The sequence below is a fragment of the Lissotriton vulgaris genome, chromosome 8, assembly GCF_964263255.1.
Source record: "Lissotriton vulgaris chromosome 8, aLisVul1.2, whole genome shotgun sequence".
NCBI classification, from domain to species: domain Eukaryota; kingdom Metazoa; phylum Chordata; class Amphibia; order Caudata; family Salamandridae; genus Lissotriton; species Lissotriton vulgaris.
The window spans coordinates 1,039,909,606-1,039,927,608 of record NC_141696.1 but is presented as its reverse complement, the minus strand read 5'-3'; positions in this window follow the sequence as shown (position 1 = coordinate 1,039,927,608).

Below are 18,003 nucleotides of genomic sequence, written 5' to 3'. Positions count from 1 at the left end.
AGTTCAGATGATTTGCGCAGTAGAAGTCCCCGAGATTCCACACGAATATCGAGATTTAGCTGAAGTGTTTAGTGAACAAGAAGCCAAGAAACGACCTCACCACAGGGATTATGACTGCCGAATAGAATTAGAGCCAGGAGCAACCTTGCCTTGTAGCCGAATCTACGCCCTATCGGAACCAGAAAATCAGCACCTGAAAGAGTACATTGAGCAAAACTTGGCTAGTGGTTTCATTCGACCATCCCAGTCACCAGTATCTTCCCCTCTTTTTTTCATCCCGAAGAAGGACGGATCTTTGCGGACTTGCATAGATTATAGGGCTTTGAATCTGGTGACCAAGAAAAATAGCTATCCGTTACCATTAATCTCTGAATTGTTAGATCAAGTAAAAGATGCGTGCATTTACACCAAACTTGATCTCAGAGGTGCATATCATCTTGTGCGCATGGCTGAGGGTGAGGAATGGAAGACAGCCTTCCGAACGCGGCTGGGGTTATTTGAATATCAAGTCATGCCATTTGGTCTATGCAACGCCCCAGCCGCCTTTCAGCATTTTGTCAACGATGTCCTCCGAGAATTTTTGGACCGCTTTGCGGTGGTCTATATTGATGATATTCTCATTTTTTCGAACAGTTTGGAGGAGCATGTTGGGCATGTTCGAGTCATCTTGGAGCGCTTGCTGGAACATCAGCTGTTCGTCAAATTGGAGAAATGTGTTTTCCATTCTTCTAAGGTGGAATTTTTGGGATTTATTTTGTCTCCAAAGGGAGTTTACATGGATGATTCCAAACAACAAGCGATTAGATCTTGGCCTGCTCCTAGATCGGTGAAGGAAGTGCACAGCTTTTTGGGATTCGCCAATTTTTATCGAAGGTTCATCCAGAATTTCTCGGAGAAGGTTAGTCCCATCACTCGGCTTTTGAAGAAGAATGAGCGATTTGTTTGGAGTCAAGAATCGGAAGATGCCTTCCAAACCTTAAAGGAAGCCTTTGTATCAGCACCTGTTCTTCAACACCCAGGTTTGAAAGAACCCTTCTTCCTCGAAGCAGATGCATCCAATTTAGCCATAGGGGGAATTCTTTCTCAACGCCATAAGCAGACTGGCCAGTTGCACCCCGTGGCTTATCATTCTCGGAAATTGTCTTCGGCTGAAATTAATTATTCCATTGCTGACAAGGAATTGCTGGCGGTAAAAGATGCCTTTCAGGTTTGGAGGCATTATTTACTGGGTGCTAGACAGGTGATTACCATTTTTACTGACCTTCGAAATCTGCCATTTTTTAAATCCGCCCGCACCCTCACACCTCGCCAGTTGCGGTGGTCTCTTTTCTTCGCAGATTATGGTTTTGTATTGACCTATAAACCAGGTTCTGCGAATGGGAAAGCTGACGCCTTGTCTCGGCTTAGCTCAGAAGGTGAGGTTGAGAAGATTCAAAAAGGATTTATCATTCCACAAGAAAAGGTTGCGGCAACGGTTGTCGAAGATGAACTGGGACATCGGATCCGAGAGGAATTTTGTGGTGAACAATACAGCAATTGGGTGGAAGAAGGCCAGAATCGTGAAGTCAGGGATCAGATGCCGTATCATCAAGGAAAGATATTCGTGCCTGGTGACAAATTGCAGAAGGAAGTTATTCAGCTCTGTCATGATCATCCTATGGCTGGACACAAAGGAAGCCTTAAGACCTTGGAACTGGTGAAGAGAAATTATTCTTGGCCTGGATTGGAAACTCAGGTGAGACAGCATTTAGCCACTTGTGAGCAGTGTGTTAAGGGGAAAAGTTCTAGACAGTCTCCACAGGGCCTCCTCATGCCTTTGCCCTTGGCCCCGTCCCCTCGGCACACCATTTCCATGGATTTCATAGTAGAATTGCCATCTAGTCAAGGTTATTCAGTGATTTGGGTGGTGGTAGATCAATTCTCAAAAATGAGTCACTTTGTCCCTTTAAAGTCTTTGCCCACTGCTCCACAATTGGCCACCTTGTTTGTACAGCATATAGTCAGGTTACATGGAATTCCTAAGGTGGTTATTTCAGATCGGGGATCCCAGTTCATTTCTGGATTTTGGAGGTCATTTCTGAAAGGTCTGGGGGTGGACTCACGTTTGTCCACCAGTTTCCATCCTGAGACTGATGGGCAGACGGAGAGGGTGAACCAGGACTTGGAGCAGTATCTTCGTTTGTATTTGATGGATCAGGAGGGAGAGTGGCCTTCTTACTTAAGCACAGCTGAGTTTGCTTATAACAACTCAGTGCATTCAGCAACAGGTTACACTCCATTCTTTCTGAACTCAGGCAGACATCCCAACATGTGGGTTTGCAAAGAAGAACTTGAGGTCCCAGCCGCTGAGGAGGTGATGCAGAATTTGCAGAAAATCTATCAGTCTGCTTCTCTCAATCTCTCCAAGGCCAAATCTGGATATAAGAAACAAGCAGACAAAAAACGGAGGGAAATTCCAATTTTTAAGGCCGGGGATTTGGTTTGGATTTCCACCCGTCACATGAAGTTAGTGGGGAATAGAAAGTTTCAACCTAGGTATGTAGGCCCATTTCCAGTTGAGCGCATGGTAAATCCAGTTAGTGTGAGAATAGCACTTCCTAAGTCCATGAAAATCCATTCTACCTTCCATGTGTCCTTGATCAAGCAAAACCCACCAGATTTGAGATGTGAGTCACCTCCCTCGGCAGTTCAAGTAGAGTCAGCAGAAGAGTTCGAGGTGAAGAGAATACTGGACTCCAAATTGAGACGGAACAGACTGTACTACTTAGTTGATTGGAAGGGTTATGGCCCAGAGGACCGCTCTTGGGAGCCTAGCTCTAATGTTCACGCTCCCCGATTGGTGGCAGAATTCCACAAGACCCATCCGCAGAAGCCTAGAGAGAGGGCTTTAGTGGGGGGTACTGTCAGGTTCCGAACTGCAGCAAGTCAAAATCAGTCTAGGAGACCACAATATCCTATGCTTTCTGGTCCGTTACCTACTCTATCCTTGTGGAGTTGGTGTCAGCGAGTAGCTCAAATGAGGGCTGTTTAGGTTGGTTGGTTCCGGGTGAGCCGTTATGTTACGGCGGTCAGCGTTCTAGCTTCCAGCTGACTGTCGGACATTTCGTGCGCTCGCTCTTTCAGTACTGAGCACTTCAACTGTCATTTTCTGACGGACGGACGCTTCTTTTTGAGGCTCGTCCAATTCCCGTAATATTCAGAGTTTTGACCCTACCATTAGTGCGGGGTTTTTGACCAACCCTTACCCCCTCCATTTCCGTCTTTTGAGACCTTCGGTCTCATTGAATTCAGTGACGGATTTTGTATTCTGAGGCGCTCCTGTGCCTATTCCCATTCCCCGTCACTTCTGATTCTGGAGCTGAGTTCGATCCGGTATCCTGTTATTCCAGTCAGAAGATCTTCCTGCTACTGGTTGTTGAGCAGAATCCTGAGGGTCGGCTTTGCGGAGAGAATCCAGTACCTCATCTGAACCACAAGTAGGAGGTTTCCTTTGTGTTTCGATTTGAGATTTAAAGACTGTAATGTCATCTTGAGAGACTATTGCAAAGACTTTATTTGCACTTCGCACCAAGCTATTACTGAGTATTCCTGAGAAAACTTGTTACTGGTGTTGGTAACACCTGCACTGTTCTGGAACTTTGTCAACCTAAGAAAAGTCTACTTTTGGAAGAATTGGTAGTCGAGGGTTTTCTCATCTCCTCAATCAACACTCGAGAGAGCGTTCATGTGCTCCAGTAGATAGGGGTATTCAATTGTATGCATATAATTAATACTGCTGTATACCACCTTATCTTCTTCATCAACCAGAGGAGTAGCCCCAGACACCGAACTGTAGTACGAAAATATCTTCAGAATTTGAGAGTAATACTGGACAATCTAAGAGAGCAGCTAATTCCACACAAGCACAAGGTAGGAGACCAGTCCCGAGGGAGTTTAGCGCTAGAATAGGCCAGTAGTTATAGGAACGGTATTAATGTTGTCCTTAATGTTTTAGGTGTGACTTGCAGTGCTGGAGAACCAGAAGACACCTGTGTGGACGTCTCTCTTGTTTGTCTATCCACTTCCCCTTTCCCTTTCGTTCCTGGTCTCGGAGAGATCCGGGCACAGGGAGGTGAGGGAGTTGGGAACTATTCTGCTGGGACCTCCCTTCAAGTTGTCTGCTCCCACGGAGAACTGCAGGAATTCAGGTACACTTCTGACACACTTCTGCACTTAGAGGACATTCTGCCATGAAGAAGAGCTGGATGCTGTAAGAGGAACTGACACTCTGTGGGTTATTTTGTTGTGCTGGCCTGCTGTTTGCTACTTCTGTCCTGGGAGATCAATGGAATTTGCTTTATACATCCTGCTTTACAACATTCTCCAAGTGTTTGTTCCTGCTAAGTCTTAGGTTCATCAACCACTCCACCTACCAGTGCCTGGGCTCTCCTGCTGAGTGCCCTGACATGGCGAGTGGTGCCAAATCTAGGCCCTTGGAATTAGAGTCTAGTAAATCAGAGAAAAAATTCATGAATCAATACAGCTGTGCGCATTGCCACTGTGTTGCCGAAGATTCAATTCAGTGCCTGTCATGTGGCTAAAAGATCACTGCAATCGGAATGCCATGTATTTTAGGCTAGTCCAATCATGTATACCCTTATTACATACTGTTCGAAATGGGGGTCTCTAGTTGCAAGAGTTTGCACCTTTGTCCAAGTAGGGACCTTTCCTTCTAATCAGAATAATGGAGCACGAGCAGTCAGGCTTATCTTAGAGGCAGTGTGTAAATCATTTGTACATAACCAACAGTAATACAGCGAAGACACTGTAAAAGGACACCACACCAGTTTAGAAAAATATCCAATAATTTTATATATCCAAAACAAGATCAAAAATGTCAAAAATCCACCATACAGTTCTCAGAAATCTTCAGTAATCGAAATAGACTTGAAACACAGCTCATTGAAGTCATAGCTCCATTTGGGGCAATCACAGTGTTGTGAACAACATATTCAAACAGTTCTGGCTGACCGTGGCATCGCGGGTCAGCAGCGGTATTGGGAAGACCCGGAAAACAGTACCTTTAGAAATGTAGGGCATCGGCGACCTCTCGATGAGCCCCAAAAGGCCCGTGTTTGCAGGCGTTTATTCCGGAGGTCGGTGCAAGAGTCGTCGCGCCCTTGAAGTCACACACATTGCAGATCGAAGTCCTCGCGGTGCAAGTCAGGAACGCCGGTGTCGGCAAGCGTCAGGGCTGCGGTGCGAAGTGCTGTGGTGCAGCGTGGGGTGCCATCAGGTCACAGGTCAGGCAGCGGCTCGGTGACAGTCATCCATTGGCATTGGTGATATCAGGTTTGCAGTGCGAAGTGATGTGGTGATCGTCAAGGTGCTGGCAGGTCACGGTGCAAGCAGCAGCCTTGTTGTTGCCAAAGCGCTGTCGTAGGCTGATGAACTGTAGTTAATGGCACTGGTGTTGGTGGGCCATGGCTATGGTGTCGGATGAGGACGGTGCGTTGTGAAACTTATGAGCACTGCCCTCAAACCACTGTGCAAGCAGCGGCATCAATGTCGGCATGGAGCAGCAGCTTCGGGGATACCAAGGCAGCAAGGGGAAGTGAGGCAGTGTGAAGTATGGTGCTCACTGTTCACAGTTCAAGCAGCGACCCGGTGGCAACAAGAGGTGGCATTGTCGATGCTGCCAGGGTTACAACGCAAAGTGTGGCAGTGCCCTCTGCGGTTTCTTCAGGACACGTAGTCGGCAGCAGCATCGTAGATGGTGTTGGGTTCCCTTTTTTTCTGTTGCCGCACAAAACACACAGTCCCCTGTACTGATGGCAGAAGTACTTAAAGTCTTTGCTGTTCCTGAGTCTTCTTGAACTGGGGGCAAGCTCTACCTGAAGAGCTTGGAGAAACTTAAGAAAGAAGTTGTAGAGAGTTCAGTCCAGTCCTTTCACTGCCCAGGAGAGAAGCAGCTATTGCAGGCCAACACAGCAAAGCACTCTGCAGAATGGTAGATCCTTCTCACAGCTTCTCCAGCTCTTCTTCTTGGTAGTCTTCTTAGTCCAATAGGGTTTTAAAGTTCTGGGGTCTGGGCCCCAATATTTATACTCCAAATGTCTTTGTCCTCTTAGGTGGAGAGTGTCTGTGCTTAGTCCAAACCAGTTTGGTACTCTGTGGCCCAGCTTCCCAACAGGAGGTGGAGACAGCATTGTCTGCAGCAGACAAGTACCATTCAGGTGCAAGGACATCTCCTCCCACTACTCTAAATACAGCCCAGATCTATTCAGCCCAGTCCTGACTCATCCAGACTCTCTGGAACCACTGCACATCCCCAGCCTCTGTCATTCCAAAGCCAGACAGTCAATACACATCCTACCAGAGGCACACAGGATGGCTAAGTAAGAAAATACCTACTTTTTAAAAGTGCTACGTTCAAACATGTAAAAGTCACCTTTACTAAAAGATACATCCTTAGATTCTGAGTTCAGACATACTAAACTTTATTTTCCTATCTGCTCCCAATGGGAAGTTATATTTGTAAGATGTTATGCATTAACTCCCATGCTTTCCTATGGGCCAGCTGGCCTTTAAATGGTGACAATGCAATTGGCAGTATTTCACTATCAGGACATGTCACACACATCATGGTATGTCCTACCTTTCACATACACTACACCCTGCCCACACAGGTACCTTGGGCCAACCTCAGGGGTGACTCACATGTAAGAAAATGGAAGGTTAGGGCCTGGCAAGTGGGTGCACTTACCAAGTCGACATGGCAGTACTAGACTGCACACAGTAACTGCAGTGGCAGGTCTGAGTTACCTTTGAAGGGCTGCTTGTTTGGGTGGTACAACCAGTGCTGCAAGCCCACTAGCAGCATTTAATTAACAGGCCCTGGGTACACACAGTGCACTGTATTAGGGACTGACTAGTAAATCAAATAACCAAATATTGAGTCACCAATCCATAACAATAATTTACAACAGGAGCACTTGACCTTTTAACACTGAACAGCAGTGAGAAAGTGTGCAGAGACATTAAACTTGCAAAAACAGAGTCAAAACCGGGAGGTCAGAAAGCAAAAAGACAGGGGAAACATGCCAAAAGATGCCAAGTTTAACACATGTACCCTCCAGCTGAAAGTAGGGAGACCTACCCAAACTCCTGAAAGTTCTCTTCGCTAAGTCCGAAGAACTTGGACAGACCATCAGTGTTGGCATTTTCTTTGCCAGGGCGGTGTTCCACCATAAAGTCCATTCTGTGAAGGGAGATGGACCACCTCAACAGTTTCAGGTTTTCACCCCTCATTTGCATCAACCATCTGAGGGGACTATGGCCTCTCTGAACTCGGAAGGGAGTCCCAAGCTACTAGGGTCTCAGCGTCTTCAGTGCCCAGACCACAGCAACAGATCCCCTTTCTATGGCACTCCACCTCTATTACCTAGGGAGTAGTCTCCTGCTAAGGAAGACTACAGGCTGGTCCAGGCCCTCATCATTCAGTTGTGAGAGCACCGCTTCCACACCATGCTCTGAACTGTCAGTCTGCACTACAAATTATTTAGAGAAGTCGGGTGCCTTGGGCACGGGGGCAGTGCACTTGGCTGTTTTTAGGGCATCAAAAGATTTCTGCAGCCATCAGTCCAGATCACCTTCCTGGGCTACTTCCTGGGAGTCAGCTCTGTTAAGGGAGCAACAATGGTGCCATAGCCCAAATCTCCTGTAGTAACCAGTTAGACCTAAAAATGCTCTCACTTCTGTCTGGGTCTTGGGGGGCTCCCAAGTCAGAATGGTGTCAATCTTGGGTTTTAGGGGCCACCTGGCCGCTTCCTACCTGGTGTCCCAGGTACACCACAGAGCACTGCCTGATCTGAAACTTACTGGCTGTGACAGTAAGGCCTGCCCTCTGCAGAGCCTTCACCACTACCCAGAGATGCTGCAAGTGTTCTTCCTAGCTGGAACTGAACACTGCAATGTCGTCCAGGTAGGCGGCACTGAAATCCTTCAGTCCAGCCAACACCTGGTTGACCAACCTCTGAAAGGTGGCAGGGGCATTCTTCCAGGGGCATTCTTCAATCCAAAGGGCATCACCCAGAAGTGATAGTGCCCCTCAGGCGTTGAGATTGCTGACCTCTCCTTCTCCCCATCGGTTAAGGCAATCTGCTAGTACCCAGACGTCAAATCAAACAGGCTGAGGAACTTGGCAGGCCCCAACTGATCAATGAGCTCATCAACTCTGTGGATGGGGTGCACGTTGGTCTTGGTGACAGCATTGAGCCCACAGTAGTCCACACAGAAAAGCAGTTCTGGAGTGGCAATGGGTGCAGCAGTCTTTGGGACTGTTGGAGGGCTCTATCACCCCTAACATCAACATCTTAGAGACCTCTCCTTTGAAGCTGGCCCTGACCCGGTCAGTCAACCTGTAAATCTTGTGTTTTACAGGAGGGTGATCACCAGTGTCTACTTCATGGGTACACCAGTGAGTAACACCTGGGGTCAGAGAGAACAGTGTGGCAAACTGTTCCATCAACTGTTGACAGTCACCCTTCTGCTGCTGGGTCAGTGTAGGGGAGAGGATCACACCTTCCACTGACCCACTGTGCTCCTTGGTGGACAGGAGGTCAGGGAGAGGTTCACTCTCCTCTTCTACCCCATCATCTGTCGCTAAGAGCATGCTCACTTAGGACCTCTCAAGCTGCGGCTTGAGGCGGTTCACATGAAGGACCCTCAAAGGGTTCCTGGGAGTCTGCAAATTCACTATGTAGGTGAAATCACTATTGCGGTCCACCTCCTAAAAAGGCCCAGTCCACCTGTCCTGCAAGGCACAAGGTTCCACTGGGCCCATGACCCACACTTTCTGGCCAGGCTGAAACTCTACTAGAGGGGCATTCTGGTTGTACCAGCATTTCATCTCCTTCTGACTTGCTTCCAGGTTCGCCTGAGCGAGTTTCCTGAAGCGGGCAGTTTGGTTCTTGAAGGTTAGCATGTAGCTAAATACATCCCGGGTAGTTTTCCTGGGAGCTGCCTCCCAGCCTTCCTTGACCAAACTAAGAGGTCCTCTCACAGGGTGCCCATACAGAAGCTCAAAGGAACTGAACTTTAGAGACGTCTGTGGTACCTCCCTGTATGCAAAAAGAAGGAATGACAAGAGGACGTCCCTCTTATTCCTTTTGGGTTCTGTTAGACCCTTGATCGTGCCCTTCAAGGTTTGGTCAAGTCTCTCTGCTAAACCGTTACCTTGTGGGTGGTAAGGAGTGGTAAACTTGTAGGTTACACCACAGTCATTCCACAGGGATGTCATATACTTGAATATGAAATTGGTCTCACGGTCAGAAACCACCTCTCTGGGGAACCCCACGTGGGAAATGATCCGCATTAACTCTCGGCCCACCACTGGCACCATCGTGGTCTTGAGAGGGATTGCCTTTGGGTACCAGGTGGCATGGTCCACCAAGTCCAGTATGTACCTTTTGCCCATGGCTGTCTTGGGATCCAGTGGCCCCACAATGTCCATCCCAACCCTTTCAAAAGGAGTTCCAACAACTGGATAAGGTTGGAGAGGAGCTTTACTCTTCCTCCCACTTTTACCACTTGCCTGTTAAGTTTTGCAAGACCTGCAATGTCCATCTGACCGCCTTCACATTTGGGGCCAAAAGAAATGGGTGACAAGCCTGTCAAATGTCTTGCCCTGCTCCATATTTCCTGCCAAAGGCAAGTCATGAGTCAAACCCAGTAGGAAGGTCCTGAAGAGCTGGGGTACCACCAGCACACTGGCTGACCCAGGCTCAGTGACCCAAGGCTCTCTGTACAGGAGACCATTCTCCCAGTAGATCCAGTGTGATTCGGAATGATCACCAGCTTCCTGATTTGTAGCCTGCTGCCGCAAACCCTCCAGAGAAGGGAACGCTTTCTGCGCCATGCAGAGTTCTTCCCTGGTGGGACCACTGTCTTGCTGCCAATGAGTCAGCTCAGATTTTGTTCACCAGTTCAGCTACCTGCTACCCTGTAGGCACCAGGGCGACCCCCTCAACGTCATCCTCCTCCTGGACTGTGGGAACCTCTTGGGCCGGTTTCCCGCACCCCCTTTCCTTTTTCTGTGCAGGAACCCGGGCCACTGTTTCAGACTTCAGGTCCTTCTGATCACCCTTTCTGACTGCAATTGACCGCATGCCCACTCTAGCAATCCAAACATCTCCAAGTGAGACTTCAGCTCAACATCCTTCCATAAGGACTACTCCATGTCATTCCCTAGCAGACCATCTAAAGGCATGGTAGGTCTCACAAAAACCCTCAAAGGACCTGTGACTCCCCCCCCAATTCAAAGGGAACCTGCACCACCATACACTGGCACTCTGAGTTGTCCACAACAAGTAGTTGGTGGAATAACCTGGGACTACATGCTCCTCAGAGACCAGGTGACACCGGACTGACGTCACACTGGCTCCAGTATCTCTGAGAGCCTCTACTCTTTTCCCATTTATGGTCACCAAGGTACTGTATTTCTTTATTTTAAAGGGGCACTTGGTTTCCTGGGACCATTTCACTGTCCCTGTTCCCTAGTGAGACAAAGGTGATTTCTGTGGGATCCCCACCTTCCTGTGGGTACCCCTCCTACACAAGCGCTACACTTGCCATCACCTTGGTCTGCCCACAGGTGGGTGGCTGGTCCCTCTTGGGACACTTGGGACCCCCCTTATGTGACCCACCTGCTTACAGGCGAAGCAGGTCCAGGGTCTGGTCTCAGCAAGCTTTCCTGAAGAGACCCCTTCTTTCTTATCTCTTGTATCTGTTGGGGGATTGGAAACTTTACCCTGGGTATTAGTTTAGGGCCCTTTAGAGGCCTTCTGTGCTTTACCTTTGCCCCCCCTCCTTTTTGCTGGGGACCATGCCTACCTTTGCCTGAGTCTCCCCAAATGCTTTCTTGTGGACCCCGGTGCTCACCCAGCGGTCTGCCTCCATAGCAAAGTTCCATGGATCAGTCAGCTTACTATCAACCAAGTGCTGGTGCTTACTATCAACCAAGTGCAAAACATAGACAAGACAAGTGCTCCAATGCAATCAAATTGTACAGCCCCTGATAATCTGTCAAATTACTGCCCTTCACCCAGCCATCCAGTGACCTGCAAAACAAATCCACGCATTCCATCCAAGTGTTGACATCAGTATTCTTACTGGGCCTAAACTAATCCCTGTACTTTTCAGGAGTGAGACCATACCTGGTGGAAAGGGTTCCCTTCATGTTAGCATAGGTGAAGTTACACCCCTTACGCAAAGCCAATAAAGTATCTCTTGCTGCTTCTTCTGGGAACAGAGGCCACAATCCTGCCCCTCAATTCTTCTCAGCGACCCCATTCATGTGTATAGACTCCTCATAACCCTGAAACCACCTTTGTATGTCAACTCCCATTCTTGAATTCCTGCCTATACCCTTGGATATCTGCTTAATTCTATCTACCTGCCCTGATGAATTGCTGCCACCATCTGAACTGGTCCTACTCCTTAGCTCCTTCTCCTTAAGACTACGTTCATGATCTAAGATCATCTTCCTTTCCTCCATGGCTATCCTTTTGTCTTCCCTTTCTTTCTCCAGCTTGAGTTTTTCCAGCTCCAACTTCCTTGCTTCCAGCCTGTCCTCCAGCTCCTCTGGGGACAGGCCACTGCCGCCTGGCCTGGAGGGTTCCCCCTCCCAAAAGCTCATCCACCCTGGTAGGACTCTCCTCCACCTCCCCACTGAGATCTTCAGAGTGCCCACTGGCATGTCTGGCTGCTAACCATGCCCTCAGCACCTTTTGTAGCAACACTTTCCTGGTGAGGCCTCTGACTTGGACTTTTACGTTTTTGCAAAAAACCTTCAACTCTTTCACATTGTAGGATTCCAACCTATACTCCTAAACCCCTTCCATGCTCATGACAAGGTCAGCTCGTCATGGGTGTTACCTGCGCTGTGCTTATGACGAGTTGACCTTGTCATGAACAATGGTAAATCCCACTTTGCAGCACAGGAGGGGAAAACTCCCTAGCAGCCAAGGTGTTAAAGGCGACTTGCAAGAATGCAACAGATGATGCTCTTGATTCAGGCATGATGAAGTAGCAAGTTCAAGTTCTCAATAGATTGGCAAGATCTTCTTGGTTCTGATGTTACTCTGTTTTATGATTGTACTTTTTGAGGTTATGTTAACCAAAATAAAGTTTTTCTGATGATGATGATATAATTGAAAATATGTATAAAAAATCAGCAAAAGTTATTCTCTTAACTGTGAACTGACAAACAGGGAAATGGGGCTGCATTCACACACAGAATAGGACAGCTGCGAAGAGTTAAATGTCAGTTCTATATTTAGAAGCATAGCATGGCTCCCAGAGTAAAGTTTGCTTTGACATTTTGACATCTGAAACTTTTTGAAAGACAAGATGGCAGCGCAGGGAAAGAAGGAGGAGTTGTGCTTATTTTTTTTTGTTGGCAAAAGCAAGTTTTATGCACTCATATGAATATACCACAATACAATTGTATACGTGAGCTTGGCCATATATACAGCACTAATGCTTTTAGTTTGGTGCTTACTAGGGCTGAGCTAATGGGATTTAGTTTGAATTCATTCGCCCTCATGTTACATTTGTTAAAAGGATTGGGGTTTAGGTATTCATATTCTTTACCTCCTCAAAAGTGCTATGTACCGCCTATAACTTTGTTTACGGCCAGTTGCTACAAATAGGGGTTGATAGTGTTGACAGAAGTGAAACCTGTTTCAGGTTTCCTACTGTCAAAATGGGGGAGGGAGGCTAGCTCCTCTGCAAATTAAGGCTAGGTAATATGTATGTTGCTCTCTCCTTTTCTCCCAAAAATGTTTTAGCCTGTCTAAATTGTCTGTGAAATAGCAATGAGACACTTAATTGGCTATTCAGTAATACTGTTTTAAACATTGTTAGCATTAATAAAATAAATAAAAAATATATGTTATGTTACTGTCCATCCTGTTTGATGAAATTACGACAGGATCAGTAGTCTAGATTGTTGTTCCCTTATTTGACCTTTAAGGGGAGCTAGATGTGGGTAGTTGTTTTATAGATAAGAACCCTGTTAAATTAGCAGTTTTAGATTTTCCTGTGGCTCCTATAACATGAGAGCATGGTCCTAAAACGTACAATGTAGGTGCTTTTTATTAAGAAGAATCATCTTAGAAGTGTCTGCAGTCCTGTACAAGTAATGTGAAGTTTATGAGCAAAAGCGTAGAACATTTCCTTTTTTGAGGGTTTTCAGATTAACACACATGAATACACCAATTTTGAGTATGTCTGTGTTGTTTTTCTCTTTTTCCTCTGAATTTAGTAAATGAATACAGACTTCCTTGGCTGATTGGGATTGGGTGATGTATTACTCTTGTTCACCAAAGAGTTCCTTTTATACTTGTCAATAGGTCCAGGCTGTTGTTTTTTATACTCTCACATAGATAGATAGAAGTGGTTCTTGGGTTCCTTGCTAATATATGGGGCGTCCCAAGACTAGGAAGTATTCTAACACTATCCTCTCTGTTGATAGACTGTTTCTGTGCCTTGTCTAAAGACCTTTTGTTCTGCCCACCAATAGATATTTGCTGCCTTACAAATATTGTCAGAGTGGCCCGGACATCAGATTCAGCCTGGGGAGTCAGCGTCAGCACCAGCCCAGCTTGAAGCCAAAGTGACGGTAACCAGCACAGGCATTGCTGGCAACTAGGACCTCAGTGAAGGTGGAAGCCCTGTGATCAAGTATGTACCCCTGCCACTGTCTTGGGCGAAAGACGGGGTCACAAATCAGAAAGGAGAAATTGTATTTGATGCACAGCTGAGAGTCACAGACCGACCAGAATGGCGAGGAAGCTTTGCTTGAGGTGACCCATTTAGAAACAATGGTTGCTTCAGAGATCCTAGCATCAGGCCTCTGAATCCTGGTCCCAAAGTGAATACAAGTTTGCTCCTTTGATTGTTGGTCAAGAGGTGCCTGAGCACACTGAATGCAATGTTTTGCCCCAACGAATGAGCAGTGCGCCAGCAGAGCAATACACGAGTTAGGGTTGGGCACAAAAAAGAGGGGGTCGAGAGTGGAGGGGGTAGAGCATGATATCCTTGACCTTGAGACGGAATTGCTGTCTGATGGATGTTGAGACACATGGCATAAGTTGTGTTTCAAGCAAAAGGAATATGTTATGTCCCTTTGGATATAACATTAGAGGTGGCCAAAGCCAGGCAACGTGAAATGCAACATTCTGGATATGTGGTCAGGGTTAAAACAAGGAAACAATTTTCATGGTTAGATAGATGCAAACGGGCTACTCGATGGGTTACGGAAATCTGCACGGAAGTAGGAGAACATGTGCGCAATCCCCAGGAGATCGCCAATGTATTCACGACTTATAATTCTCGTTTGTATTCTCCTCCATCACAGCTACTTCAGAGAACTTCTGTGACTCCTTGACGGAGCTTGTTCTTCCAGCTCTCACTGCTGAAGACACAGCATTTATGGTGAGCGACCCTACGGAGGAATAGGTGGTCCAAGCGATACGGAGCTTGTGATGGGGCTAAGTAATGGGGCCAAATGGCTTACCAATAGAGCTATTTAAACTGACTACCACTACTATATCGCCCTACTTGCTAAAGATGTATAAAAAATGCCAGCAACAATTACCGATTCACAAAATAATGAATCGGAAATAGTAGAAACAGCAATTGCGTTTGCCAATAGCGATTAGCAAACAAAGAATCGCAAATGAATGCATCAAAATTAGCTAATACCGAAAATCATCAAAATTGCTATTTAGCATGAGCAGAATAAGGGAAATCTCAACCAGGAAGTAAAGTTGCTCAAACATAAAAAATAAATAAAAAAATAAAATGTAAAGTCTTTCATAGATGTAATGAATCAGAAACCCTTCAAAAATGGCACTGGAGACCCCGTATGCTCTTCCAAAATGGCAGCACTCTACATGCTTGCAAGGAGGATGAGAATAAATGTAGCAGCACAGTGCAGGAGGAGGATCCAGGAGAGGGTATTCACAGTGCGCATTAGATTGCTGGGTAAAAATGAGGATGAAGTATATGACAAGTACGGTCTGAATCGTGCCATGATAATGTGCCTAATTGCTTACCTGGAACCCCTGCACTGCAGCACCAGACCCGTAGGACCAATGCCATTCCTGCGCACGTCCAGTTCCAATGCAGCCTGCGCCTACTGGCATCTGGAAGTTTCCAGTGGGTCGTACAGGTAGCGGGAGGCATCTCACAAAGCTCACTTTCACGCTTCTTCCATAAATTCGTTGGTGCCATGCTGACAATGATACATACCCACATTACCTTCCCCACAACCCCACAGCAGCTGAACCAGACCAAACAGGACTTCTACCAGGTGGCCCAATTCCCCCATGTCATAGGATGCATTGACTGCATGCATGTCCCCATCTGTCCCCCCTCAGCTAACAAGTACATCTTCCATAACAGGAAGTCCTATCACTCGAACAATGTGCAGGTTGTGTGCAATGCCAAGCTCATAATTACGGACATAGTGGCACAATATCCAGGGAGCACACACAACTCATATATATTCAGACACAGTGGCATCCACAGGCGTCTGCTCAATGGTGAATTAGGAGAGGGACACCTACTTGGTACATACTCATACCTATTCATTACATCAGTATCACATATGTATTTGCATTACTGCTGCTAAGCTTTTGATTTCCCCCATGTAGGTCACAGCACATACGCCTTGCGGGAATATATCCTCACCCCCTACCTCAACCCAGCAACACCACAGGAGCAACGCTACAACGCAGCACATATTAACACCAGAAATGTGGTTCAGAGAACATTTGGGATCCTGAAAAGTCGCTTCAGGATCTTACATAAGACTGGTGGTGCTTTGCAATATAACCTGAGACCTGCTGCAGGATTGTAGCAGTATGTGCCATGCTGCACAACATTGCAACCAGAAGGGGGATACCCATTGAGATGGACGGAAATGACAATGATCGGGATGACCAACCACCCGCACAACACAGACAGTCACACATGCCAAACACAACTGAAGGTCAAAGGTGGCGGACATACATCACACAACATCATTTCAGAGACAGATAAGAATGAGCCATTACAATATTGTGGAGTGCAAATGTTTAATTCACATGAGCACTTGTCAAAGTAAATATTTATATTTTGTAAACATGACGGTGATTCAACACATATTAAAAAGAAACATATCCGTTGACAGCACAGGTGTGCAAGCACAATATGTAAGTGGCCCATGGTTACACCACCATGGACAAATAGGAGGAAATGCATGTCTAGCGCCGCTTCCACGTACCCCCAGCCTCCTGTCGCATGGCTCCCATACATCACCATGATGTGTGTCTGTGGCTGTAGAGCTGCGCCTCCTGCGCCTCCTGCTACTGGTCTCTGGCACGGACACGCTACTCAAGCGGGATGCCCCCCCACTGCCCTCCTCCCCTCCCAAGTTGCTAGCACTAAATGTGCCAGACTGTAGATGTTCCACTGCAATGGTCACCCGGCCTAAGGCCTTCACTACATCCCTGCAGTAATGTCCCAGGTATATCTGCAGTGACAAGGAGTGGCGGGACAAAACATCAGTGCTGTTGCAGAGCTTGGTGATGGCCCTAGTAGATGCAGTAGAACGAAGCAAGCTCTGCCGTTGTCTCCTGCGCTCTCTGTGTTTTCCTGCTAGAATGGCACGGGTGAGCTCCTGTAGGGTTCTGTTTATTTCACTATTCCCCTCTGCTACAACTGTGGTCAGGAGACGCACAGCGTCTGTCATACTGCACATGTGTTTTGCCAGTTTGGAGATGTTGAGGTTCATTGTGGCCATATGTCTCCCCTGCAGGCGCTGAACACGCAGCATCTGGGACTTTACCCCACCATAGACATTTAGAGCCTGTTCGGTTCCCGCTGCAATACTGCCCATGGACCTGCGCCACTGTCTGACTTCGCCATGTGCAGGTTTTGGAGCTGGCGGAGTGACACATGTCTGGCTGGGAACCCTTGTGGGTGCTGGGCTTGGCTCTGTTTCCATTACCTTCAGGGCGGGGACATGTGCCCTGCGTCTTGGTGGTGTTGTCGGTGGTGGTGTGGTGGATTGACAGTCCTGCTGTGTCTCTTTATCTGTCTCTGCCGGTGTCTCTGAAATGATGAGGCACTCGCTGTCACCTGAGTCCACCGGAGATGTGTTTGTGTGTGAAACAGTGCATTGATATTTTATTTTGTCACTTCAACTGTTTATCATTTCGCCTACTTTTACCATAATACATAACATATTTAGACACACTGTTGGACCTGTATTGCTGGTCTAATTTCTGGCACATTGATGATCATACATGCACACTTGGCTAACATGACTACAACTCCCATGATGCAATTCGTATGTGAGGGTGTATGTCTAATGGACTTCTTCCTGCACACTGTCATTCACCTGGGGGGATGTGCATGAGTATACAATACCAAGTGTATCAGCGCAGGCATGAATCTTACCTTGTTCTTTGGTTGCTGCACCGGAAGTGTCCATTTGGGTGACTCCCACGACTGCCTCTGGCTCAATAGTCCCCTCAACGAGGTCCTTCAGGGCTGTGTTGGCAGGTACTCTAGATGGCCCACCTCCTGTGCAAGCTGCTTCCTTCACCCTTTCTGCAATGCACTCCTTCATCCTTTTCCTGAGATCATACCACCTCTTCTTAAGGTCGTCAATGCTGCGGTGCGTGACTCTGACAGCATTTACCCTCTCCTTTATGCACAGCCATATCTTGCGCTTCTCGGCTTCTGGCACCTTGAGGGACAATTTTCCAAAAAGTTTGTCATGCTTGCTGCTCACCCCCTCTATAAGTGTTCCAGTTCCCTATCAGAGCACTTTCTCTTCCTGGGCGTGGCAGATGGATTTGATGCATTGTTGTCCATCCTGGATAGCTGTAGTGCGGCTAGGTTGTGAGGGTGAAGTCTCTCAGCTCAGCTTCTGTGCTCTGCCTCCTCCTCCGAGCTCCTCAGGGCACT